General features: G+C 40.6%; 1 long non-coding RNA gene across 1 annotated transcript in view; it reads left to right on the forward strand.

Moving 5' to 3' along the window:
• Positions 1-26884, forward strand: part of LOC139010423 (uncharacterized) — a 48365-nt gene that overhangs the window by 4451 nt on the left and 17030 nt on the right. The window contains exons 2-3 of the long non-coding RNA XR_011471513.1: positions 512-565; positions 13593-13687. This is a non-coding gene — a long non-coding RNA (uncharacterized lncRNA). The remainder of the gene's footprint in view (positions 1-511; positions 566-13592; positions 13688-26884) is intronic.

A 26884-nucleotide genomic window follows, 5' to 3' on the forward strand; every position in this document is an offset into this window, starting at 1 on the left:
TTCGCTTGCTTACTTTAGAATATCAGTGTGTTACCATTTTACTACCTGGAGCAAGACGATATATATATATATTGGTGTGTACATACAACCAGATGCCACTGTTCTCCGAAGCTAATTTAGGCCATTTTTACAGTACAACTGAATGTAGTAGCACTTTCCAATTAGATGATCATTTGTGTTTCTTTTTATGGTGAATAAAATGTTTGTGCATGAGGGGGAATACAAAGTAAATTTTTTAATGTTTTGTGCTATAGCATTTTTTTCTTTTAAGTATACTTTTCCTTCTTGTTTACTTAAATACTAAAAATTAATTATTAAATACAGATGCAGTGTAAATGTAAATGTAATGATTAGTTTTTACTTTCTAAATAGTGAATCAATATTTACTTGGTAAGTATGTGTATAAAGATGAAATGTTTTTAATTACTATTTTGAAGTCCCATTAATATGCATATTACATAAACATATGTTGAAATAACTTTTTTTTTTGCCTTGAATTTCCTTTTTAAAGTAGGTATTGCCTGCCATATCAGGACTAGTTCTTGGGACCCACCACTGTTTACTGGTATGCCAGCTTTGTTTTCTTAGCCATTTATTGAATAGTATCTATCAACTGCCTATTTGCCAGACATTGTTCTAAGTGCTCGATTAAAACAAATTCCTGCTTTCATAGTTTGCCAATCTAATAAGACAAATAAACAAATATATAATATATTGCTGGATAGTGGATAAGTTCTAAAAAGAAAAACAAAGAAAGGGGGAAAAGTTTTCTGTGAGATTGTGTGTGTGCATGCCTCCCACCTGACATTTTAAATAGTATGATCAAGAAAACCTTTCTGAAGAGGGAGTAACATTTGATCAGAGACCTGAAATAGTCATCCATGGGGATATCAGGGGATTGTGAACAATTTCAGGCATTGTGAACAATTTATGACACATAAAATCCTCAAGTATAATCCAGGTAACATCCCATGTGATATTTACCTATACATTCTCTTTTTTTTCTCTTTTTTTAAAGAGAAAATCATTTCATTAGGTTTTCTGGGTACTCATTAGGTTTTCTGAAAAAAAAAATTCATTTAATATCATTGTTGCTCTATTTCCGATGATTATTTCATTATTTAATACAATAAAAGTTATGACTACAAACAGGCAGAGATTCACAATAATACATCTGCAATTCCATTTCTTTCATTTGCAACATGCCTTCCTGTCTCTGCATTTTGGCTGCTTCCCTGTGTTTGTTTCTATGTATTGGGTAGAGCTGCTAGGTCTCCTTGAGTTGGTAGAGTGGCCTTGTTAGTAGGTGTTTTCTAGAGCCCAGTGGCTCAGCCTCCCCAGTCACCTGAGCTGAGAGCTCTAGGTACACCCCTTTGTGGGCTGTGAGCATAGTCTTGTTGTAGTTGAGACTTGATTGTTGTTGGTGTCACTGGGAGGAATCGACCTTCAGGCCAATTAGCTGTGAGGTCCAGCTGTGACTATAGCGAGAGAGCTGCTGTGTAGGAGACACCCCTGTGGATCAGGACTTGCTTCAGTGGGGCTTTGGTGCTTACTGTGTCTGCTCCTTGAGTGTGTCACTTATGGATGTGTAGAGTTGTTAACTGGTATGGTCTGACACTGACCACTGGGTACACTGGCTCTTGGGTCTCCCGAGAGGTGCAAAGTCAGCCACTGCCTAGGGCCACCCAGCAGGAGCTACAGAGAGATCTTCAGATTCTTCCTCTTTGTATTGGGTTTGGAAGTGCCTAGATGAGACCCAGCTGTGAAGCAAGGCAGATTGGTGCTGGTGCTGGGTCTTGGGCCTTTTATTGATAGGTTTGGCACTTGCTGGCCCAGCTGCAGCTTATTTGAAAGATTTTATCCTGAGCAAGGAAAGGCCATTTATATGCAAAAGCTGCTGCACACAGCTTGGGTGAGGTAAATTGGATGAGGTGGGGTCTTAGGGAATCACTAGGGCAGAGCAAACAGAAATGGCTGCCAGTTAGCCCTGTGACCTGGGAGCTCCCAGCATAGGAACAATGACCCCTGCCAGCACCTCCATCTGGGAGAAAGCCTCCCTGAGTTCCTGCCCAGATGCCAGACAATCCAGTTCCTCCTCATATGTGTCTATGTTCCCCAGAGCCTCTTCCTGGAGCTGGAGCTCAGAGGAAACAGGACCTTGTAAGTTCAATTCTTGTTGCCAGCCTTTTGAGAAGAACAGCTGGGTCTCCAGCAGCCTCTGTGTCACTGAGCCTCGATCTACGCTGGTTTTTATAGCTCACAGTTCTTACTGCCCGTAGGGACTTCTTTTCCCAGCTCTGGAACCCTGGGCTGGGGGTCTGGTATGGGGCTGGGATCCCTAGCTTCTCCCGTCGGCCTCCACAGAGACATCTCCCTCCCGATTAAAAAAGTGGCACACGTGGATGCTGGCCCAGCCTGGTCTGCATTTTGGCACCTCCTACCAGTCTCAGTGTGCTTTCTTTAATACTTCTCTAGTTATAGGACTTCCATTTAGCCAGCTTTCCAGTGGTCCTGGATGATGGTTGTTTTGTATTTTAGTTATAATTTTGATGTGGTTGTGGGAGGCAGTGAGTACAGGCATTTACTACGCCGCCATCTTCTGAGAAAAATCCCAAATTATTTTCTTAATTTGTTTGGTGGCAAAAACTGGAATTGACATGACTCAAAAGTCTTCATTTATTACATTTGGTGTTACTATTGATGCATTTCATTGTGGAAATATGTGTTTGATTAAGGGCTGCTGCCCAGGACAATACATGTTTTGTTTTGTTTTGAAAAAAATATTTTTATTGATTTTAGAGAGGAAAGGAGAGGGAGAGATAGAAACATCAATGATCAGAGGGAATCATTGATCGGCTGGCTCATACATGCCCCCTACTGGGGATCGTGCCTGCAATCCTGGGCATGTGCCCTAACCAGGAATTTAATTGTGACTTCCTAGTTCATCGGTCAATGCTCAACCACTAAACCACACTAGCCAGGCTATACATGTTAAGTAAAATGTAGACAGCATAATATATTAAGCTCCTAAATTATTTTTAAAATATTTGATTTAGAAACTCATCTGGCCCCAAGGATTTGGGATAAAAGATTGCACACTTGTATCAGATTTCTTCTTGATTCTCTGATTAAATATCTCCATTGATATTAGTCTTTAGATATCTTTTAATAAAAAATGGAATGTTTATATAGTGCTCTTATTATAAACCTGGCACTGTGTAAACACCGTATATATTAGCTGATGAAGTCCTCACAGCAACCTTATAAGTAAGTTCTGTTATCCTCATTTTACAGATGAGAAACCTGAGGCATAGAGAGATTAAGAAAACCTGTCAAAATCACACAGCTACCAAGTGTCAGAGCTAGGAATTGAACCTAGACAATTTTCTTTCATAGCTTGCACTCTTTGCCATTGAATTAACTCCCTGTCTCCTTCCCTCCTTCCCATACCTCTACTTTGGAGAAGTTTAGAATATTAACCCTTACTAAGAGTGTGGTTTCTATCTCTACTCTGAAATATCAGACATCAAAACTTTACATTTCTTGCCAGCTAGTGGCTCAGTGGTTGAGTGTCCCAGTGGTTTGATTCCCAATCAGGGCACATGGGAGCCTATAGGAGGCAGCCAATCAACGTTTTTCTAGCATCATTGATGTTTCTCTCTCCCTTTCCCTCTCCTTACCTCTCTGAAATCAACAAAAATATACATACATGCACTGAGATTGTCTATAAAGATAATTTGAGCCATTTCTATTTCCAGTTGAAATTGGAGATTTACTTATACTCATTCTTAATCTGATAAATTTTCGTATTAACTTTGCCTTTCACCATCCTTTTCCTTTCCTCTGAATATTCTTGGATAATAATGAGGCACCTCCCCTATTATTGTGGCCTTGTCAGATATCAGGGCATGTTAAAAATTTGGCTTTAGTTTAGTGAGCAGCAGAATCCTATCTGATAAAGAGGGAATATGCAAATTGACCATCACTCCATAATGGTCAAGATGATGGTGCCCATGGCAGAGGCAGGGATTCCGTAACACAAGATGGCTGCACCCACAGCAGACACTGAGTTCCCATAACGAGCCTTAATGAGCAGTCAGCAGGGACCTGAGGCTGCGTGGTGCTGGGCCAGGGCAGGGGACCTGAGGCTGCGCCCCCTGCCTGGTGGGGCTTGACAGGGGACCTCAGGCCGTGCCCCCTGCCCCGGCGCCAGGCTGGGGTACCTCATGCTGCACCTGCTGGGCAGGGGGCACAGACTCTGCCAAGCTCCACTGGGCGGGGGACCTCAGGCTGTGCCCCCTGCTCGGCAGGGCTTGACAAGGGAACCTCAGGTCATGCCCTTCTGCCTAGCAGGGCTTGATGGGGAACCTCAGAGCTCATCCCCTGCCTGGTGGGGCTTGACAGGGACCTTAAGGCATTCCCCCTGCTCTGGCCCAGGCCAGGGGACCTCAGGATGTGCACCCTGCCCCAGGCCGGGGGACCTGAGGCTGTGACCCCCGCCTGGCGGAGCTTGATGGGAGACCTCAGGCCACACTCCCTGTCCCAGGCCAGGGGACCTCAAGGCACACCCCTTAGCCCAGGCCGGGGGACCTCAGGTCATGCCCCCTACCCTGGTGCCAGGCCAGGCAACCTAAGGCTGCGCCCCCCACCCAGCAGGCCAGCCAGGTCTGGATCTAGCCCAATGGGGCCAGGACTGGCTGGGTCTGGGTCTCGTGCGATTTTGAGGTGCACGTGGGTGGGCGGGGACTTGACTCTGGTTCCCATGGAGTGCCCCAGACTCTGACAGGAGGAAGATTTTCATGTACATTTTACTAATTTTCTTTCATCTCTGACACTTCTATTATAAAGGGCAAATAGCAATATTAAAATATTTCCTCTAATTCCCTTTTAATGTGCACGAATTTCATGCACTGGATCACTAGTCTGCTAAATAAAGCTCAGTCACTGCTTTATGGGTTTCTTTCACTCAATGAATTATATAATTTGCATCAGATCACTTTATTGTGAGCATATAAATTAGCATTTTTTTATTTGGGATTTTGTTTTTATTAGTTTGTCCTCATGTAATAGTTCCTCCATAAGAAACTGAAATCATTTCTGTTCTTATTTATTTGTTTCTTTATTGGCTATATAAAAACAAGAGTGATTGAATATATATTGTGAGGTTAGGCAAAGACTTTATCATGTATAACTGTACTAGAGGCCCGGTGCACAAAAATTTGTGCACTTGGGGGGGGGGGGTCCCCCAGCCCGGTCTGTGCCCTCTCACAGTCTGGGACCCCTCGGGATAACTCTCTGCTGGCTTAGGCCTGCGCCCGGGTGGCAGAGAGCAGGCCCAATCCCTAAGTGCAGCCCCTGGTCAGGCTCAGAGCAGGGCCGATTGGGGAGTTGGGGCGCTGCCCCGTCATGCACAGAGCAGGGCGGATTGGGAGGTTGCGATGCCACCCTCAGTCACGCTCAGGGTAGGGCCGATTGGGGGGTTGGGGCACCGCCCCTTGTTACACTCAAGGCAGGGTCAATGGGGAGGTTGTGGCACCACCCCCTGTCACGCACAGAGCAGGGCCGATCAGGGGGTTGGGGCGCTGCCCCCTGTCACTCACAGAGCAGGGCCAATTGGGGTTGGGGCGCTACCCCCTGTCACTCACAGAGCAGGGTCCATCAGGGGGGTTGGGGCACTGCCCCCTGTCACTCACAGAGCAGGGCCCATCAGGGGGTTGAGGAGCTCCCCCCTGTCACTCACAGAGCAGGGCCCATCAGGGGGTTGAGGAGCTCCCCCCTGTCACTCACAGAGCAGGGCCGATCAGGGGGTTGGGGCACCGCCACTGTCACACTCAGGGCAGGGCCGATGGAGAGGTTATGGTTCTACCCTGTCACACACAGAGCAGGGCCCATGGGGGCAGGGGGTTGGGGCACCGCACCCTGTCACACACACAGCAGGGCCCACCAGGGGGTTGGGGCACCGCCACTGTCACACTCAGGGCAGGGCTGATGGAGAGGTTATGGTTCTACCCTGTCACACACAGAGCAAGGCCAATCAGGGGGTTGATGCGCTGCACCCTGTCACACACAGAGCTGCAGGGCGATCAGGGGGTTGGGGAGCTCCCCCCTATCAGGCACAGGGCAGGGCTGATCAGGGGGTTTGGGTGCTGCCCCCTGTCACGGTGATCCCGGTGCCGGGAGCCTCGCTGCTCCGCTGATCCTGGTGCCGGGAGGCATATTACCCTTTTACTATATAGAATAGAGGCCTGGTGCATGGGTAGGGGCTGGCTGGTTTGCCCTGAAGGGTGTCCTGGATCAGGGTGGGGGTCCCCACTGGGGTGCCTGGCCAGGCTGGCTGAGGGGCTGAAGGCTGTTTTCTGGCTGGCAGTTGACTAAAAGCTCCCAACTGCTCCTTGTTTTCTTTTTTTTTTTTATTCTGGGCCAGCTTTAGCTCTGAGGCCTCGCTGCTGAAAACATGGACACAATGTTGCGGTCCGGGACTGACTGACAGCCAGTTTTGTTTAGCTTCTTATTTGCAACATAGTAATAGTTGCTTAGAGTTGCAGTTGAGAGGCCGGCAAGTGAGGCGGGGAACGTTGGAGTCTGCAGTCCTTGGAGGAAGCAAGTCTCCCTGCTCGCTTCAGTGCATGGCTGCCGGCCGCCATCTTGGCTGACAGTTAATTTGCATAAGGATACGCTGATTAGCCAATGGGAAGGGTAGCGGTCGTACGCCAATTACCATGTTTCTCTTTTATTAGTGTAGATAACATAGGTAAGGTCAGTCTGAGCAAGTATATTGAACTTTCCAAGTACAGTGGGGCCTTGACTTACGAGTGTCCTGACTAATGTGTTTTTTGAGATACAAGCTGTCTCTCGGCTGATTTTTTGCTTTGAGTTGCGAGCTAAAATTCGGGTTACGAGCCAGCTTCAGATACCCCACCGCTAGTTGGTGCAGCGAACGTCACAGTGAACGCCACAACATCAGCCCAGCATCACGTGTCTCACTCGTTCACTTTAAGATTTGACATACAAGTAATTTGAGTTACGAGCTCCGTCATGGAACAAATTAAACTCGTAAGTCAAGGGCCCACTGTATCTATTCTTGATTGTTTCAGAGATTCATTGTGAGACATTAAAAATATCACTTTTATCATTTCTGTGAAAATTAATGTGTTCTTGAATACAATGATGAAAGTTCTGACACTCAGTAAAGCATTATCTTTTGTAATGTTGATAGACTTGTTCTGAGCCAAACACAGTTTCTCTAGGGTCATTCAACAGCTCATGTTTGCTAAGTTTAGGGGTGCAATTTATGGTCACCTGAGCTAAAAAGGAATTAAACCCATCAATTTTATCGCATTAGTGTACTGCTGAACCAAATGGTCCTAACAAGTCAGTTATTAGATTGCTGAGAAAGAAATAAAAAAGAGACTGAATAAATACATACATGCACTGAGATTGGCTATAAAGTACATCAGTCTATTCTGTGGAAATTGAGGGCTTTGCCAGGCTTACCTTGAGTAATTTTCTATCTCCATATCCTGAGGGATAAAAAAGATGAGATTTTCTCCTAAGATCATGATCCTGGACACACAGCTTTTCTCCACTAGGTTCTCTGTAATATTCTACATTCTTATTGTCCAGTACAAAATTTTGAGGCACACCAACAATATTTATCAAGTTGTGACCTGGCTCAGTTGGCTGAAGCATCATTCCTTGTACCAAGAGGTTGCCATTTTGATTCCTGCTCAGGGCACATGTTCAGGGTTTTGGGCTCCATCCCCAGTAGGGAGTGTGCAGCAGGCAAAGGATGCTTCTTTCTCATTGATGTTTCTCTCTCTCTACCTGTCTCTTCCTCTCACTCTCTCTAAAATAAATAAAAACATATTTAAACAAATATTTATCAAGGTGTAACATGTCTGGGGATAAAAATTCAATATTTACAATTCATCTCACCTGTATATAAATAAATTTTAATGAAATTATGTGAACAACTTTTTCTAGCTCTTCTGTTTTTCCCCAACCTTTATTTAAGAAATCCTCCTTGTCTGGCCAGTGTGGCCCAGTGGTTGAGCTTCAACCATTGAACCAAGAGATCACTGGTTGGATTCCCAGTCAGGGCACATGCCCGGGATTTCCAGCTGGATCCCCAGGGGCGGGGGGGGGGGGGGGGGGGGGGGCATGCAGGAGGCAGGTGATCGATCAATGATGTTTCTCTCTCATAAAATTTTCTCTACCTCTCTATCCCTCTCCCTTCCTCTCTTCCTAAAAATCAACAAAAAACATTTTTTTTAAAAAGGGTTTAATGCACACCTTAAAGTATTTTTCCCCCATCAAAAAAGAAAAAAAGAAATTGTAGGGAGTGGCTCTAGGGTCAAGCCTCCGGCTGATCTGTGGCAGGGCCACAAACAAGTCCCAGCATAGGGGGCAGAGCTCTCCTAGCATAATTAAGTCTGACCTTGTAGCCCTCCCTATTTCCTTCCTAAGTAGCTAATGGGCTGTGGGAGGTGCAGCAAGTGTTGCCAAAACAAGAACATTTGTATACATGTTAATCTACCCTTGTTTTAATCAGACTATAAAATAAAGCATTGGCTTGCAGGCTGGGTCTTTTGTGTCCTCATCCAGGTACAGGAGATCCACCGAGCCCCAGCTGTATTCTCTTGTCTGTCTTTTCTTCAATACTTCACTGCCCCTCCTCAGGTTCACCCTTGGCCATGCTGGAGCGGCACAAGAAATCCCTCCGGTGGTAGTCAAGAACTGGGCTGGGTAATCCAATCTCCAATGTTCAAAACTCTGCTCTTAAATTTCTAACTATGTGACCTTGGGCAAATTAACCTCTATAGGCCCCAGTTTCCTCATTTATCCAGTGAGGATAATAATACCAACTTTTACATAGATATATTATGAGGATTAAATTAGTTAATTCATAAAAAGCATTTAGAAGAGGATCTGGCACATAGCACTCCATAAATGTGAATTCCCACCTGCTGGGGCACTAACTTTTCTTGTTTTCTCTCTCTCTCTCTCTCTCTCTCTCTCTCTCTCTCTCTCTCTCTCTCTCTCTCTCTTCCTCTCCAGATTTCAGGCTCAACAGTTTGGGCCTAAGATTAGAACTGTCCTCTTACTCATTAGATTAATCAACTGCATTGCTTTGAAAACCTCTAAGTATTCTTTTCTTTTCTCATTGTTGGACTATTTTACTCTTTCTCTGTCTGAATGCCTTTTTTATTGGTTCTGTATAGTAAGTTTTCCATTTACACATTGAAAGCCTTTTTTGTGTGATTACTAGGGTATGAGTTCCTTGAGGACAGGGACTGTCTCAATTTTCTCTATTACTCCAGTCCCTTTCTTCCTCCCTGCTGCAAATCTATGCTAAAGAAAGGGTTTTGTGGGGTTTTTTTTTAAACAAATGAATTCATTTATTTAGCTTTTGTATTTTTTGCTCATTTTATCCTGGGTATTCTAATCTGAGCTTCCAGTTTTCCTGAAAATTCTCTTTCCCCAATTATCTCTGGACATTTTAACTTCAGCTGGTGATGCTGAGATCCCATCCTGGATCATCATACTTTTTTGGCAGGTAGGAAGTTCAGTTTACCACATACTCTGTTCATATGTTAGAAAAAAAATCCCATTTAATTCACCTGAATTTAATTTTGCTTATATTCTCTTGATTTCAGATAAACTGATTACTCTCTTTAAAATCTATCAGCTTTGAGAGGGGTTCTATCTTGAAGAACTGTTTCATTCTTTATTTGGAGATAGAGCCATACTACCCTCAGTTTCTTTACATGCAGAATAAAAATCAGCTCTTCTCACTTGGAAGAAAGGAGAATGAATTATGCCAATATTTCTAAATTTTATTTTTAATATATATAAAAGATATATGTAACACATAGGATTAATAATATAATGAAATACCCAACTTGAGTGCTAGAACATTTCTCAGTAACTTGTATCTACTTTTGTGTTCGTCCTCTATCTCTTCCCCTGCCCTTAGAGGTTACCAGTATTCTACATTTTGTCCTTCTCATTCCATTGATGTTTTCTTTTTTAAAGTTTAGATTTATGACACATGTATATATGCTAATATGTTGTTTAATTTGTGTATTTTTGAGCTTTATAAAAATGCTATCATCCAATATATAGTTTTTTGGGATTTACCCTATTAGCACTATGTTTCTAAATTCATTCATGTTGTTGTATAGAATGGTTGTCCATATTGTTTTTTTTAAAAATATATTTTTATCAATTTCAGAGAAGAAGGGAAAGGGAGAGAGAGATAGAAACATCAATAATGAGAGAGAATCATTGATCAGCTGCCTCCTGCCTCCCCTGGGAGTGGCTCCTGCAACCCAGGCATGTGCCCTGACCTGGAATCATAGGTTGATGCAAAACGACTGAGCCACACCAGCCAGGCTGATTGTTCATTTTTAATACTATAACATTCCATTGTGTGAAGATACTACAATTTATTCTCCTGCTGGTACAAGTTGGGTTGTTTCTAGCCTTACAAAAATTTGTAAACATTGATGCATTAAAAATTATTATGCATGCCTCCTGGTCACATATGCAAGTGTTTCTTTTGGTTATATACCTAGAAGTAGGGGTACTGGTTTATGGAGTTTGTAAATATTTAACTGTGAGATGACGAATGCAAAATTGTTTCTCACTCTCCCACAGTTTGTAAGAATTCTACTTGTTCCTCAGTATTTGGTATTTTTACGCTTAATTTTTGCTAGTGTACTGGGGGTAAAATGGTATATACTTATTTCTTTTTTATAGAATGAAAATCATTCTTACCTAAAGCTTTTTAAAACTTCCTCTTCCTTTTGATATTAAGAGTTTGCAGCCTGCCCTGGCCAGGTTTCTCAGTGGTTAGAATGTTGGCCTGCAGACCAAAGGGTCTTGGGTTGGATTCTTGGTCAAGGGCACAAACCTGGGTTGCAGGTTTCCCAGTCTGGTCGGGCGCACACAGGAGGCAACCAATTGCTGAGTTTCTCTCTTTCTGTCTCTCTGTGTCCCCCCTTCTCCACCCCTCCCCCTTCCCTCCTACTCTCTCTAAAAGTCAATGGAAAAATATCTTCAGGTAAGGATAAAAAATAAGCCCTGGCCAGTTTTGCTTAGTGGATAGAGCAGTGATGGCGAACCTTTTGAGCTCGGCGTGTCAGCATTTTGAAAAACCCTAACTTAACTCTGGTGCCGTGTCACATATAGAAATTTTTTGATATTTGCAACCATAGTAAAACAAAGATTTATATTTTTGATATTTGTTTTATATATTTAAATGCCATTTAACAAAGAAAAAAATCAACCAAAAAAATGAGTTCATAGGTTCGCCATCACTGGGATAGAGTGTTGGCCCATAGACTGAAGGATCATAGATTTGATTCCAGTCAAGGGCATGAACCTCAGTTGCAGGCTCAATCCCTGGGCCTGGTCGGGGCATGTGCGGAAGGCAACCAGTTGATGTGTCTCTCTCACATTGATGTTTCTCTCTCTCCCACTCCCTTCCATGCTCTCTCTAAAAATCAATGGGGAAAAATAACCTCAACTGAGGATTAACAAAAAATAAAAACTAAATAAATATGCCCAATCTTAAAAAAAAAAAAAGGAGTTTGCAGCCTGATCTGACATTACTATGCTTGGGATTCTGTTGAGAGAAAGCCATTTATTTGTGTAATAGTTTCTGCTAAAGGTATAAAAGCTGAGATAGGGTGGAGACTGCTAACTAGGTTGTTTGAATGTTGCTTTTAAGTTGATCTTACATAAATACCAAATTATACACAGTCTAAAATTTCTTGTTACACCTTTACAGAAATGGAAATGTGTTAAATTATATTCTTTGTTATTGACCCATCACAAATTAATCTGTCTTGAGTTTATACCTATCTGTAAAACTATCTATAATAATAAAAGCATAATATGCTAATTAAACTGGATGTCCTTCTGGATATCCTTCTGGACAACCTTTCGGATGAAGCCCGGGCTGCGAGGGAGGCCCAGGTCCTGGGTGCCTGCTGGCAGCCGGAGGGAAGCCCAGATCCCGGGTGCCAGAAGGAAGCTGGTGCTGGCAGCCGGGCGAAGGAAGGCTTATTCTTGCATGAATTTCGTGCCTCTAGTCTATATATAAAAGCCTAAGCGACCATCTGACCATTCAACAGGTAGCTATGATGCGCAGTGACCACCAGAGGGCAGACGCTCAATGCACAGGCATGGAAACATGAAACAGACTGATGAATCTCAGAGGGAAGGGGGAGGCGGGAGGCTGGAAGAGATTAACCAAAGATTTTATATGCATACTAGGGGCCTGGTGAATGGATCTGTGCACTGGTGGGGTCCCTTGGTCTGGCCTGCAGGGATCAGGCCAAAGCCATCTCGGTGCACTCATTTGTGCACTCGTGGGGTCCCTCAGCCTGGCCTGTGGGGATCGGGCTGAAACTGGCAGGCCAAGGGACCCCACCAGTGCATGAATCGGTGCACTGGTCCTCTAGTTTTAAATAAAAAGCTCCTTCAGCCCTAACTGGTTTGGCTCAATGGATAGAGCGTCAGCCTGGGGACTCAAGGGTCCCAGGTTCGATTCCGGTCAAGGGCATGTACCTTGGTTGCAGGCACATACCCAATAGGGAGTGTGCAGGAGGCAGCTGATCGATGTTTCTCTCTCATCGATGTTTCTAACTCTCTATCCCTCTCCCTTCCTCTCTGTAAGAAATCAATAAAATATATTTTAAAAAAAAAACAAAACAAAAAAACTCCTTCAATCCGTTGATCTGGAATATTTCTGTTGAACCAAGCTTAGTAAAAGCTATCTTTATATAATTCCTTGTATTTTAATTGTACCAAAGAGATTCAACTTACCGTCTTTTAACATGGTTATACCATCTAACACAAATTAGTCTCTCAAAGAAATTTCAGAACTCCAAATGTTCATCTTACTAGTTATCCACTAAATTGACACACACATTAACCAGGAAAATAAGCCCAAACAGATGGAATAGCTACATTGTGCCCTAAAACATGTGGGTTTTTTTTAAATTGAAAAAGCCATCTTGTATATAACAGTTTTCATCAATAACTAAAAACACATGGAGATGGAAAAAGAGAATCCAAGATAAATGGCAATATATGTATATTTTGAAGAAAAACTTTTAAGCACCTTGTGTTTATTGTCTTTAAAAACAAATATGTGTGTCATTTATCTAGTTTTTCTTGATTTTGAATGAAAGGTTTTTGAAGGAAGGGGCTGTGTGTTTGCTTTACATTTCCTTATTATATTGTTAAGTATAGTGTCATATCCCAAAGGGGAACTCAGAAAATATGAATTGAGTGTAAAAGTTCCTTATTTATCATCAACATATGTTGACTGACAAAATGATTGAGTGGATATTTATGACCAAGCCATAAGAAAGCTGCAGTTTGCTTGCTTCTCTGTGGTCTATAGCTATTGTTGGAATTCAGGGTGAATACATTTATTCCAGGTAAGTGTTTTTCAACTTTACTTATATAGCTAAAACTGTGTTTAGTAAAGTTGCTTTTAAGTTGATAAACATCAGTGTTTGGTTTCTTTCTCTGTTCTCTTTTCAAGCCAGGTGTTAATCCTCATTTCCTCATTCCAGATATTCACCACTATATTGATCAAGTTGCTGCTGAAGGGACACTGACTCCTGGATAGCTTCCTCCAAGTGGGGGCTTTTTCTTTCTATCATGCAGAGTAAGTGAGCTTTTTTGTTGTTTGTAAGTGGTAATCTATAAAATGGGGCAAACTTAGAGGTTAAGCCTTTACTTCTCACATGGATTGCAACATGACAACATTCTCACTGTAGTAGGTAGCCACCATGAAGGCCCTCAGTGATTCCTGACTTCTGGTATTTACACACTATTATAGTCCTCTTCCACATTGTATGAGGATTGGTCTGTTTGACCAATAGAATATGGCAGATGTAGTGGTATGTCACTTGCAAAATTAGATTATGAAAGACTACAAGGACACAGGAACCATAGGCAAAATTGGAACCTCAACTAGTTCTAAAGGGAATTGTTTCTGAGGTTGGAAGGTGCTAACCCAAATTCCATGCCAAGAAGATCCAGGTCTTTCTTGGATCTAGAAACAGTGAGAGAAAAACCTAGAGATATAAATAGAAATAAGTGGGAATTTCACTAAAAGCTATGGGACAAAAAGAGACCACCTAATGAAAAGAAATGAAATACTGATACATGCTCTAACATGGTTGAATCTTAAAAACATGCTAAGTGAAAGAAGCCAGTCATAAAGACCAGATATTATATAATTTTATATGTAATGAAGGGGTGGTGGTGAGGTGGGGGTTTGGGATGTCATGGCTTAGTTCAGGATTACTTTAGAAATCATAAAAATGTTCTAAGACTGATTGTGGTGATGGTTGCAAAACTCTGTAAATAAAGCCATTGAATTGTACACTTTGAATGAGGAAACTGTATAGTTTATAAATTATATATCAATAAGGCTGTTTAAAAAAAGACTGTGGCTTCCTTCTTGGACTTTCTCTCTCTTCTATCACTTGTTCTGAAGGAAGTCAGCTGCCATGTCTTGAGGACACTCAGACAACCTAACTATGGAAAGACTTACGTTGTGAGGAACTGAGGTTTCCAGCTAACAGTCGAAGAACTGAAGCCTGCCAAATAACCTTTTCAGTGATCTTTGCTAATCCTATAGGTGGAAGATTGTGTCTTACTGAAGGTTTAATTTGCACTTTCCTATTATTAGTCATATTAGGCATAATTAATATGTTTAAAGGCATTTGTAAGAGAGCAAGAAATAAAAACATGAACACCATATTCAATGGTGTGAGGAAACATCTTTAATCCCAAGGCATCAAATATGAAAGTTAAAAGTGGATGGAGATGCCCTAGCTGGTTTGGCTCAGTGAATAGATCGTCGGCCTGCGGGTCGAAGGGTCCTGGGTTCGATTCTGGTCAAGGGCATATACCTTGGTTGCAGGCTCCTCCCTGGCCTGGGCCCCGGTCAGGGTGCATGTGAGAGAAATCACTGTGTTTCTCTCACATCAATATTTTTCTCTGTCTTTTCCTCTTTCTTCCACTCTCTCTAAAAATCAATGGAAAAATAGCCTCAGGTGAGAGGCTAAAAAAAAGTGATGGAGAAATGACAAATGACTTAGGTTAGAGAAAGGAAAAAACCTAGATACTGCAGCAATGGAACCTCAGAGAGCCAAGGAATTGGAGGGGTAAAGAATATATGCAGGGAAGGAATGGGCTGAAGGGTGTGGATTATTTAAAAGTTCTTACAAGGATCATGTAGAACCCAGATGCTCACCCTCTACAGCCACCATAAGTAGTCAGATGCTTTCTTCTACTTCAACATACAGGAGATGGAAGGTATCTTCTTTGGAGAAATTGAACTAGAGAACCTCTGGACTTGGTTACATCAAACTCTGGGGAATGAGTATGAAAACAAATGTATGGGCCCTGGCCAGTGTGGCTCACTTGGTTGGAGCATCCTCTAATACACCAAAAGGTCACAGGTTCAATTCCCAGTCAGGGCACATAGCCAGGTTGCAGGTTTGATCTGCATTTGGGGTGCATGTAGGAGACAACTGATTGATGTTTCACTTTCACATCGATGTTTCTCTCTCTATCCTTCTCCTTCCTTTCTCTGTCTCTCTCAAATCAATAAGAGTATGTCCTTGGGTGAGGATTAAAAGAATAACAAATAAATAAAAAATAAAAATCCTTGTATAACTTTAAAAAAAGAAAGAAAACAAATGCATGGGATGAAAACATGAAAGTCTATATTCTAAACAGGACATTCTACTCTTTTCCCTACCCAGCTTTAGAAAGCTAGCAACCAGGTTGTTTTATCTCCAGGCAAGAAATAAGAGGATCTTTCTTTGAAAACCTGAACTAATCCAGAGAAAATGTAATTTTCTCTACTTTAGTTTTTTAAAAAGCCATGTATAATAGATTCATAACACATCCAGAATATAACCACCTCTCCCCACCTTCACTTACTACCATTCTGGTGCTAGCCACCATCTTTCCATACTTAAACTATTATAGCATTTTCCTGTCTCTAGAGCTAACTGTCAACTTAGTAGTCAGAAGAATCCTATCTAATAAAGAGGGAATATGCTAATTGACCCTCATGCTGTTGCAAAGATGGTGGTGCCCACAGCCAATAAGGAGGGAATATGCTAATTGACTGCCCCACCCTCAAAGATGGCAACACCCACAGCCAATAAGGAGGGAATATGCTAATCGACTGCCACACCCTCAAAGATGGCCGTGCCCACAGCCACAAGATGGCAGTGCCCAGTCCCCTCAGCCCCGCCGGGGCGGCAGGTGTGCGGCAAGGCCGGGCCCATGCCTGCCTGCCTCCAGAGACCCTCAGTCCCCTCAGTCCCCCAGCCGCCCAGGGCCGGCCGAGGCACAGGTAACCAGGGCCGGCCGAGGCTTGCACTGCCAGCAGTGGTAGCAGCAGAGGTGTGATGGGGCATCGCCTTCCCCTGATTGCTGGGCGGCCTCCCATCCCTGAGAGCTCCCAGACTGTGAGAGGGGGCAGGCCAGGCTGAGGGACCCCCCCCCTCCAGTGCATGAATTTTCATGCACCAGGCCTCTAGTCTTTTTATAATAGAGGTTAAATTATATTACTTTTCTATCCTTATAATTTTTATCTCCCTTTATTTTTTCACAGCATATTATATTTTTTCAGATATTATATATTTATTTGCTTAATTATTTATTACATATCAACCTTGACTAAAATGTAAGCTCTCTAGGGGAGAGATTTTTTCAATTTTTGTTGCCTGCCATATCCCCAGATTCTAGCATAGCATACATTTGTTGGTTGAAGGAGTCTATCAATAAAGGGGTGATCATATATACTTTTCTCTTTTGAATTTTTAAATGGTTAGTTATTGCGATAAATTTTCTGATGTTGAACTATCCTTGCATTCCTAATGTGATTCCACTTAGTCTGGTGTTTAATTCTTTTAAGCTGCTGCTGAATTTTATTTGCTAGTATTTTAGTTACTATTTCCTCAGTAGATTTTCTTTAATTGTAGTACTTTTACTGGATTTTGTTCTTTTATCTGCTTTGGATTGAAACAAAGGAGCATATTTTTTCCCCTCAAGGCAACCTAAATTTATCTTGCTTAGCAGAAGAGAGATGAATTTGCTCTAATTTAAAGAACCAGGATTATTTCAGTTCATGTTTTTCTCCAATATTTGAGGCTGAGGTTCCTCTCAAGTCAAGTTCCACTTACTGATCATGTCCATTAAAGTGTTGGTGAGGATGTGGAGATATTGGAACTTTCATATATTACTGACAGGAATGTAACTGGGTGAGCCCCTTGTGGAAAACTGTTTGGCAGTTCCTCAAGAAGTTAAATCTAGCCCTTGCAATGTTTTTTCAGTGGTTAGAGCATCAGGCCTCAGATCGAAGGGTCTCAGGTTCAATTCCCCATCAAGGGCACATACCTGGGTTGCAGGTTTTGATCCATGTCCCTGGTTGGGGCGTGTGCGGGAGGCAACCAATTCATGTGTTGCTCTCACATCGATGTCTCTCTCTCTCTTTCTCTTTCCCCTCCCTCCCTCCCTTCCACTCTCTCTAAAACCAGCGGAAAAAATATCCACAGGTGAGGGTTAAAAAAAAAAGAAGTTAAATATAGAATTACATATGATCTGGTAATTCTACTCCTGGATATATTTCCAAAATAATTGAAAACAGATGTTTAAACAACAACTTGTACACAAATGTAAATAGCAGACAACTCAAATATCCACCAAAAGATGAATGGATAAACAAAATATGATACATCCATATGATGAATATTATTCAGTCATAAAATGAAGTCCTAGTACATGCTACAACATGGATGAAACTTGAGAACATTATGCTAAGTGAAAGAAACCAGGCATAAAAGCCCAAATATTATATGATTCTATTTATATGAAATATCTAGAAAAGGCAAATCTGGATATTGAGGTAAGTCAGTCTCTATAGCCTAATAGACAGAAAGCAGACTAATGGTTGCCAGGGGATAGGGAAAGGAGGGAATAGGAAATGACTGCTTAATGGGTACAAGGTTTTTTTGGGGGGTGATGAAACAGTTCTGAAACTAGATGGTGGTGATGGTTGCACAACGTTGTAAAATGTACTTAATGCCATTGAATTGTACACCTTAAAAGGATAAAATGGTAATTGTATGTTATACAGAGTGGAGGAAAGGTAGGTTTACAGTTGTTCATATGAAAAATAATACAAGAATTAATTTCACTTGTATTATAATACAAAAGTAATCCCTGTCTCACACACCCTCTGGTTTTAGTGCTGGAGTTATGTTGACATATTCTTACTTACCTGTTCTACTCTTTAAAGCAATTCTATAATGAACTTGCCCTTGCTATTCACAGTATCAGTTTCCATCATTTTGGATTGCATCTCATTTGGGGCCAGCCTACTGTCTGCTATTTGTTTCTTTAGATGAAATTCTGTGCAGTGTTCATAGCAGACTACTCCTTTCCTTTCTTAGTTCTTTCAGCTCCCAGAGGGGCTGAGGGAGGATGAGGAGAAACACTCCTTCCTTTTCTCCCTTTTTATAGGTTCTTCCACTTATTCATTTCACTTCAAATGGAGAAATCAGTTAACTGGAACCATCAGACTTCCACCCTTTAAGTGGTGGCTTGGAGAAGGAAAAGAGGGCCATTTCAGCTTTCAGGAGCTCTTTGCTCAAATTTCTACAGGAATAGTAGAGGAAGGAGCTGGCTCTTTCAGTCATGAGTGATTATGTTCTGCAACGCTAAACCTATAAATTTTAAATGCCAATTTTTGTGGTGGTAAATGCCACCAAATTGGCTTATCTTTAAAACTACACATAACCCTGGCAAATATAATTTCAGCTCTTTTCTCACACTGCAGTATCCTTTTACTTACACCATACTTTGACAGAAAAAGAATGGAACAAGCTTCATTTTGATTCATGAATGTTGTTTTTATTCTAAATACCCCATGTGAGGGGAATGCAAATGGACACAAGATATATGCAAATTCACTTGCATACCCAGAGAAGGCAAATGAGGCTTATAGTTCTTAGGTTCCTTGATCAGGCTCCCTGGGTGAAAAGGCTAAAGAGGTGTCTGTAACTGAATTACAGAGAACGTCATGTTTGAGAAGGGAGAGGAGAGATGTTGGCTGCCATACAGCTCCCAGCATTCCAGAACCTGCATATAAAAGTGAGTGCAGCTGCCAAGGCAAGGGAAGGCGCTCAATGAAAGAACGGCCTTCACTGGCATGAGGGCGCCCAGGGCACAGAATGCATAGAGCAGGATAAAATGGAATTGCCAACTTTTCTGCGTTAGGTTTTGACCCCAAATCCCTGCATATAAGTCTTTAAACCACTGACATCTCTTCTTGCCTTCTCTCTTCTCTTTCAGCCCAGGTCAGGACTAGGGTACAGTGAGTGAGACAGAAAACTTAAGGGGAACCAAAACACTCAGTAATCAAGATGATGTTTTAATGTAACATTTTTTAAATTAAAAATGAGTGCAAAATAATCTATGATGAAAAAGTCAAAATTTTAAATAAAGACAGAATTCTGTCCTGCACTTGTACAACCCTGCCTTAGTCACTTCACCTTAAACCTGACCCTGATTCCATTGAAACTTAATTTGCAAAGCAGGTGGATGGTTATAGTTTTTTTGTGTTTTTTTTTTTAAATCACTGTATTAAAATATTATTTTTCTTGATTACTGAGAGATTTTTTTGTTTGTTTGGGGCACCTATTAAATTTGGTGCCCAATGGAGAGTGTGTTACTCATCTTACCCTAGTTCTGGCTCTGTTTGAATCTCTCCTTTTTTTCCTTTTTTATAACCTTATGATGATTCTGTTTGTGAACAAGCTCTTTCCTGAATTTGACTTATTATAACGAGAACTGGGAACATGCAGGCTTTTGCAGAGAGCTTTCCTCATTCCACCTTCATTCTTTGACTTCTTTCTCTGAAATCAGTTCCCTGGCAGAGCACTCTTAATTTTCCTTTCCTGTCCTTTTGTTGCTGTGTCTCACATCTCCTACATTTCTAGATCCCAGCTAGCCAAGATCTGTCATCTGTGATCTCCAAGAGCCCCTCAATTCTTGTACTGACTTTAGACAACTAGGAAAAAAGAGAAATTTGCTCCGCTTGTGACGGAGATTCTTATGTTTGAATCATGTCCACCACTCACATGACAGGGTGAGATGGCTCGCTTAGAAAAATGTGTGCATACCATGACAGAGACATGCCAAAATTATCTCTGAGTTACTTATGCCTGTGCTGTATTTATAAAAGAGGATTTATGAATGGTCTTTACTTTGGGTTGCCTTAATGTTTCTGTTCTATCCTAGGTTTGCATTACAGTAACATCAGAAGTATTTTTAAGTAATATATATTCAACTATACACAATGAGAGGGAGGGTGGAAAGGAGAGAAAGAAAAGAAAAAATTTAAATTTTTAAGGTAAAGCTGAGCCATTCCCCAAAATGAGAATGTATTCCAGAGCTCAGAAGGGAGTTGTGAATGTGGTATTTCCTTACAAAGCTATGTCTATAGAACTGTACTTTTCATTATGAAAAGTTTTAAGGATATTTAGAGTAATTTGTCTGTGATTAGCTTTTTCCTTATGTGTTGATTTCAGGCCCCCTGCCCCCCTCCCCCCTATTAATGCTATTCCACTGGATAGTAACAAATGATTGTTGCTCTTGTGTTTTGTAATAGTGTTTTTCACTTGTTTTCTCATCCCTAATATTGGGATAATACTAATACTTACCTCATAGGCTAACTAGGAGGATTAAATGAAATAATGCATATAATATGCCTGGTGTTTAGTAGGTATTCAGTAAATGTTAGCTATGACTATAATAGGTCTGAGGCTGCACATGTGAATGAAAAAGGAGCCACATACTAAACCTGACAAGCTCACAGGAGGCCTGCATGATGGGCCTTACAAACTCAGAGACGGAAAGTAACCTCATAGGATGGTCTGAACATAAAAATGATGGGTAGGCATGTCCTAGGCATGCAACTTCCTTAACAAAGGTCAATCTTTACTTAAGTGAGCCTGTTTATTGCCTTTTGCATCTAAGATAACATATTTTTGAAATGTCAGAGAAATCTCCTTTTCCAAACCGCTCAGGGCACAGCCATTGCACCAGAGTACAAACCACAGAACCCCTCACTGTTATCTTGTTTTCCACATACCATCTCTATATGCTGTAAATGTTAATTGTTAACTATCCTGTACCCATCCATGTGAAAGAAGTATGTGTCTCTCTGTTTTGCTTTTTATCCAATCCCAGAGATTCCCTCCTCTTTTACTTTCTCCCGCCTCCTTAATCTATCACCAATGGATTTCATGTAACCCTCTTACTCAGTGGTTCTCAACCTTCCTAATGCCGTGACCCTTTAATACAGTTCCTCATGTTGTGGTGACCCCCAACCATAAACTTATTTTCGTTGCTACTTCATAACTGTAATTTTGCTACTGTTATGGATCGTAATGTAAATATCTGATATGCAAGATGTATTTTCATTGTTACAAATTGAACATAATTAAAGCATAGTGATTAATCACAAAAAAATATGTAATTATATATGTGTTTTCCGATGGTCTTAGGTGACCCCTGTGAAAGGGTCGTTCGACCCCCAAAGGGGTCGAGACCCACAGGTTGAGAACCGCTGCTCTTACTTCTTGTCCTTTTATTTTACTGTATAAAATAAGCTGCAAAACTGCATTTTTTGGAGCATTTTCTCAATCTTTTAAGATTTTGCTTCCTGAAAATTGTAATCAAATTGGCTCAAATAAACTCATAAAAGTTATCTATAGATTTAGACATTTCTTACATCGATACATGGCTGCATGGTAAGTCTACAGTTTGAGGAGTTACTAATAAAAATATTGACTTCTGACTATAATGGTAAGATCTAGTCAGGCTTTCTTCTAACAGCATGTTATGAGTTTGTTTGTTTTTTTCATAACAATATGTTTAGTAAATTCATAGATAAGAACAATTACTAACTTCTAAGGACCACAAAGAAAATGTGATACACTTAGAGCAAAATGTTATGAAATAGACTTACAGTTTGGGTCCCTTTTTAATTTCTACTAATAGTGATCAACTACGTTTTAATTCCTTCTTCTATACCCAGGTGTTAATGGGAGATTATCTTCCTTCCATTCTTAAGCTTGCTTTGCACGTTTAAAAATATCAGTTTTGGCACTAGTGCTAAAAGTTTTAGCAGTTTGGTAAAAAGACCCTAAGCCCCAGCCGGTTTGGCTCAGTGGATAGAGTGTAGGCCTGCGGACTGAAGGGCCCAGGTTCAATTCCAGTCAAGGGCTCAGTCCCCAGTGGGGGTGAGTGCAGGGAGGCAGCTGGTCGGTGATTCTCATCATTGATGTTCTATCTCTCCTTCTCCCTTCCTCTCTGAAATCAATAAAAAATCTATTTTTTTTTAAAAGACCCTAAGAGCAGTTTCCTCCTATTTTCAGTTTTCTCATTCTTTTATCTGGTTCGGGCTCAGTCCTCATTCTATTAGATTTATTAGGGGAAAAAGTCCTGTCAATCTTCCAAATATTTAATTTATCTCCTCTTCTTAGCAAAAACTTACAGGGAAAGATAAAAAGGGTATTTTACACATACCTTTTTCTAATTCGGGATTTCCTTAATAGTTGGCTTTACATAATTAAGCTGAGAAATCCCCCAGCATCTATCACTCCTTTCTAATCATTGCTTAATACCATTAAAATTAGTTTCTTTGGAGCAGAGGTTGGCAAACTATGGCCTACAGTCCTGCTGCATGTTTTGTAAAGAAAGTTTTATTGACTTATTGTGCATGGCTGCTTTCCTGGTACAACAGCAGAGTTGGGTTGAGACCATATGGTCCAAAAGCCTAAAATATTGACTGTCTGGCCCTTTAAGAAAATGTTTTATGAACCTACTGCTCTAGAGCAGCTGTAGCTTTTGGCTTTGTGGTCAGTTGTCTGTTGCTGAATAATGAGTTACCCTATAATTTAGCAGGTGAAAACAACAGATATTTATTGTTTCACAGTTTCTGTGGGTCAAGAATTAAGGAGTGGTTTAACTGGGTAGTTCAGTCTTAGGTTTTCCCATGAGATTGTAGTCAAGATGTTGGCTTAACTAGAGTTGAAGCATCCTTCCAAGATGGTTCGTTCACATGGCTCTTAGTAGAAAGCCTTAGTTCCTTGCTAGCTCTTGGCAGGAGGTCTCAGTTCCTTGCCACATGGACCTTGCCATAGGACTACCTGAGTGTCCTCACAACATAGCAATTGCCTTCTCCCAGCAAGAGATCTGAGAGAGACCAAGGAGAAGGCTATAACATCTTTTAGGATCCGGTCTCAGAAGTCATACATCTTTATTTACGCCATACTCTATTTGTTAGAAGGAAGTTACTAAATTCAGTACACACTCAAAGAGAGGAGAATTAAGCTTCATATTTAAAGGGAAGGCGTATCAAAGAATTTATGGACATACTTTAAAACCACCAAGCTTGATTGCAAACCTTTTTTAAGGTGTTTTTTAAAGGCCTAAAATGAGTTGACAAACTTTTTCAGAAAAGAGCCAGTTAGTAAATATTTTTGCCTTTGTGGGCCAAATGGTCTCTGTTACAACCATTCAACTATGTATCAGGAAAGTAGCCATTGACGATAGGTAAATAAATGGGCATGGCTGTGATGGGTAAAATTTTATTTACAAAAATAGGCAGGGAGTTGTATTTGGCTCATGGGCTGTAGTTTGCTGACTCCTAGACTAGAAGATTATTTTTCAAGAACACAAATAAAAAAGTCAAATCTCATAGAAGACATAATTTAAAGCCAGAGATCTGTGCACCTTTGGTCCTTTCCAACCAGGCATAAGCTCCTCCAGGATAAGAACCATGGCTTATACTTTTTATTCTTCTTCAGCACTTAATAAGATTTTGGGCGTATAGTTGCTATTTAATTAGTAAGAGTTTATTATTTAATGGATTCATAGTATTCCATTGTATGACTACTTTATAATACTTAACCAGTTGTTCCTGGTCTTTGTTAGTACAAATAAGCTGCAAAAATTATGTTTCTTATACATATTTTTATACACATGTGAGTATATTTTAGGAAAGAGTCCTAGGAATATAATTGCTCAGTCAAAGATCTTGTATACAGTTAATCTGACAAAAATAGTTTAAAATTAAAGATAATGTTTAACTTATTTCATATGTACAATATTTCAAGACAAAGAAAACGCTATATGGAATGACTTTATCTATAGACTTGTGATCTTCATAGAACCCTGTATGCTTTTTCTATGTAAAATAGTATAATTGAATGCTAATGACTAATGTGTGTATTGTCAACGTGGGGTCTGTAGGCCACAGAGTAGGCAGAAATGAAACATGTCTCCCATTATCATGCTTTCAGAAACTTCTTAAGATGCCTCAGAGAATGTTTAGATTTCACAAACATAATACAGAAATCAGCACTAGCACTGCCCTTGCCACATACATCATAAATTTATATCTTGGAAGTCCTTGTTAAGACACAAATATATTCAGGAAGCAGTATATTCCCTTATCCACTATCGTGTCAGTGCATCCTTTGGAAAGTCCCAAGGGATTGGCCTTACATGAGTGCATCAAGAAAGAGGTGACATTTTAAAGAGTTATTTTCTACTAAAAGAATCATTATTGTGGAAAAGGGGTGGAATGGACCAAAATGTGTTAAGTACTTACTAAGTAGCAGATTCTTTACTCATGTTTCCTGTTAAAGTGGATATTATTATCTCTGTTTCACAGATGAGGAAACATGTTCAGAGTATTTGTTGACTTTCTGGTCAAAAAGCTAGTAAGTAGTGGTCAGAATTGATTTGCATTGAGGTCTTTCTAACTCCAAAGCTGGTTCTACAATATTGCGCTGCCTCCCAGTGTGCTCAGAATGCATTGATATCATCATGACAGAGACACAGAAGACTTCAGGGCACTGATTCCCCTAGTCTGGCCTTATGACATTTCAGGAAAATTGCATCCATTGCTCTGTTTTGCTCTGTCCAAGAAGCAGGAGCCGTCCACCTGAAAGCAGACTTTCTAGAAGGTAAAGGGAAGCCAGCAGAAGAGATAGATGGGATAATAAGAAGGAATGACCTTGACCTAGAGTTGAGAGAAATTATTTAATTCAGTCATGTTCTCTGGTCATTATGCTATTTAGAGGAAATAAAAAGGGGAAAAGAAAGAGAAGGCAAATAGAGAGGAAAAGGGTGGTGGTTAGGGGGAATATCTGAGAAGAATGAAACTATTTGCTATTAATGGTTCCAATGAGGCAAAATCAAAACTGAAACTCCTTTGCTGTTCCTCTTTATGGTTTTACTTTAGAGGGAAAATCGATTTCAGTGTATTTCAGCTTCTCTACCTAAAAAATATTACAAACAACCTTTGATTCTAGTAATTACTTTTCTCCCTGGCCTAGGAGATTGTCCATGGATTGTATTTTTTTCTTAATATAGTATATGATATGTATAGACATATAATATAATGAAAAAGCTAGAGGAAATTTCATTCATTTGGACTCTATTAATTCTGAGTTTATAATAAAAATTAGCTATTGGTCATGCTGAAATTTATGTCATTGGGAATACACTCATGTGTTGCTGAACAACAGAGATACATTCTGAGAACTGTGCAAACATCATCGAATGCACTTACACAAACCTAGATGTCATAGCCTACTACATACCTAGACTACTAGTATGTGGTATAGCCTATTGCTCCTAGGCCACAAGCCTGTGCAGTATGTTACTGTACTGAATACTGCAGGCAACTGTAAAGGGTACAGTAAAAATATGGTATAAAAAATAAAGAATGATACACCTGTATAGGACACTTACCATAAATGAAGCTTGTAGAACTGGCCTAGGACATTACTGTATATCGAGCATGTCAAACTCACGGCCCATGGGCCGCATGCGGCCCACAAACAATATATTTGCTGCCCAGCCAATATAATGGTATGTAAGAAACATTTTAATAAACATTTTGTAACTTAATTTTTACAATATCCTGTTATACATAATTATTAATAATGAACTACAACATTCGCTAATAACTGATTACTATAATCGTGTTGCATTCATTTCCCTTATGCACCTTACATGCAGGCGCCCTATTTGTCTCCACTAATACTAGCAGTGAATATTTTAGCAGCCAATTGCTATGTCATTAGTCTAGGACTGACTTGTTTGGTGTCTGCATAAGGAAATATTTCGCTTTCGGAGAACAAGAAAAATAGGTTTAGCCCTGACCGGTTTGGCTCAGTGGATAGAGCGTTGGCCTGCGGACTGAAGGGTCCCAGGTTCGATTCCAGTCAAGGGCATGTACCTTGGTTGCAGGCACGTCCCCAGTAAGGGGTGTTGTGCAGGAGGCGGCTGTTTGATGTTTCTCTCTCATTGATGTTTCTAACTCTCTATCCCTCTCCCTTCCTCTCTGTAAAAAATCAATAAAATATATTTTTAAAAAAAGAAAAATAGGTTTATTTGCATTATGCTTATTAATTTGTGCAGTTATTCAGTATCTGATAAGTTAATGTTCAAGAAAAAATACTAATTTTTATTAAAATGTTTTATTATTTTATGTTAACGATTACTCATTTATTTCAGCCCTTTGAATTCAGCATGTCTCTATCGAAATAAACCTACATTTCTAAGAAAATTGAAGCTTTTATTTTTTGTGGCCCACATAAACTTAAACCTTGTTTATTTGGCCAGTGTTAGCCTTTGAGTTTGACATGCTTGCTGTACATGATTATAGACTTTATAAATACTGCACACTTAAGCTACAGTACATTTATAAAAAATGTTTTCTTTCTTCAGTAATAAATAATATTAACTGAAG

This window comes from Myotis yumanensis, unplaced genomic scaffold (assembly GCF_028538775.1).
Source record: "Myotis yumanensis isolate MYYU_CA2020_CCGP unplaced genomic scaffold, mMyoYum1.0.hap1 SCAF_5, whole genome shotgun sequence".
Lineage (NCBI taxonomy): Eukaryota > Metazoa > Chordata > Mammalia > Chiroptera > Vespertilionidae > Myotis > Myotis yumanensis.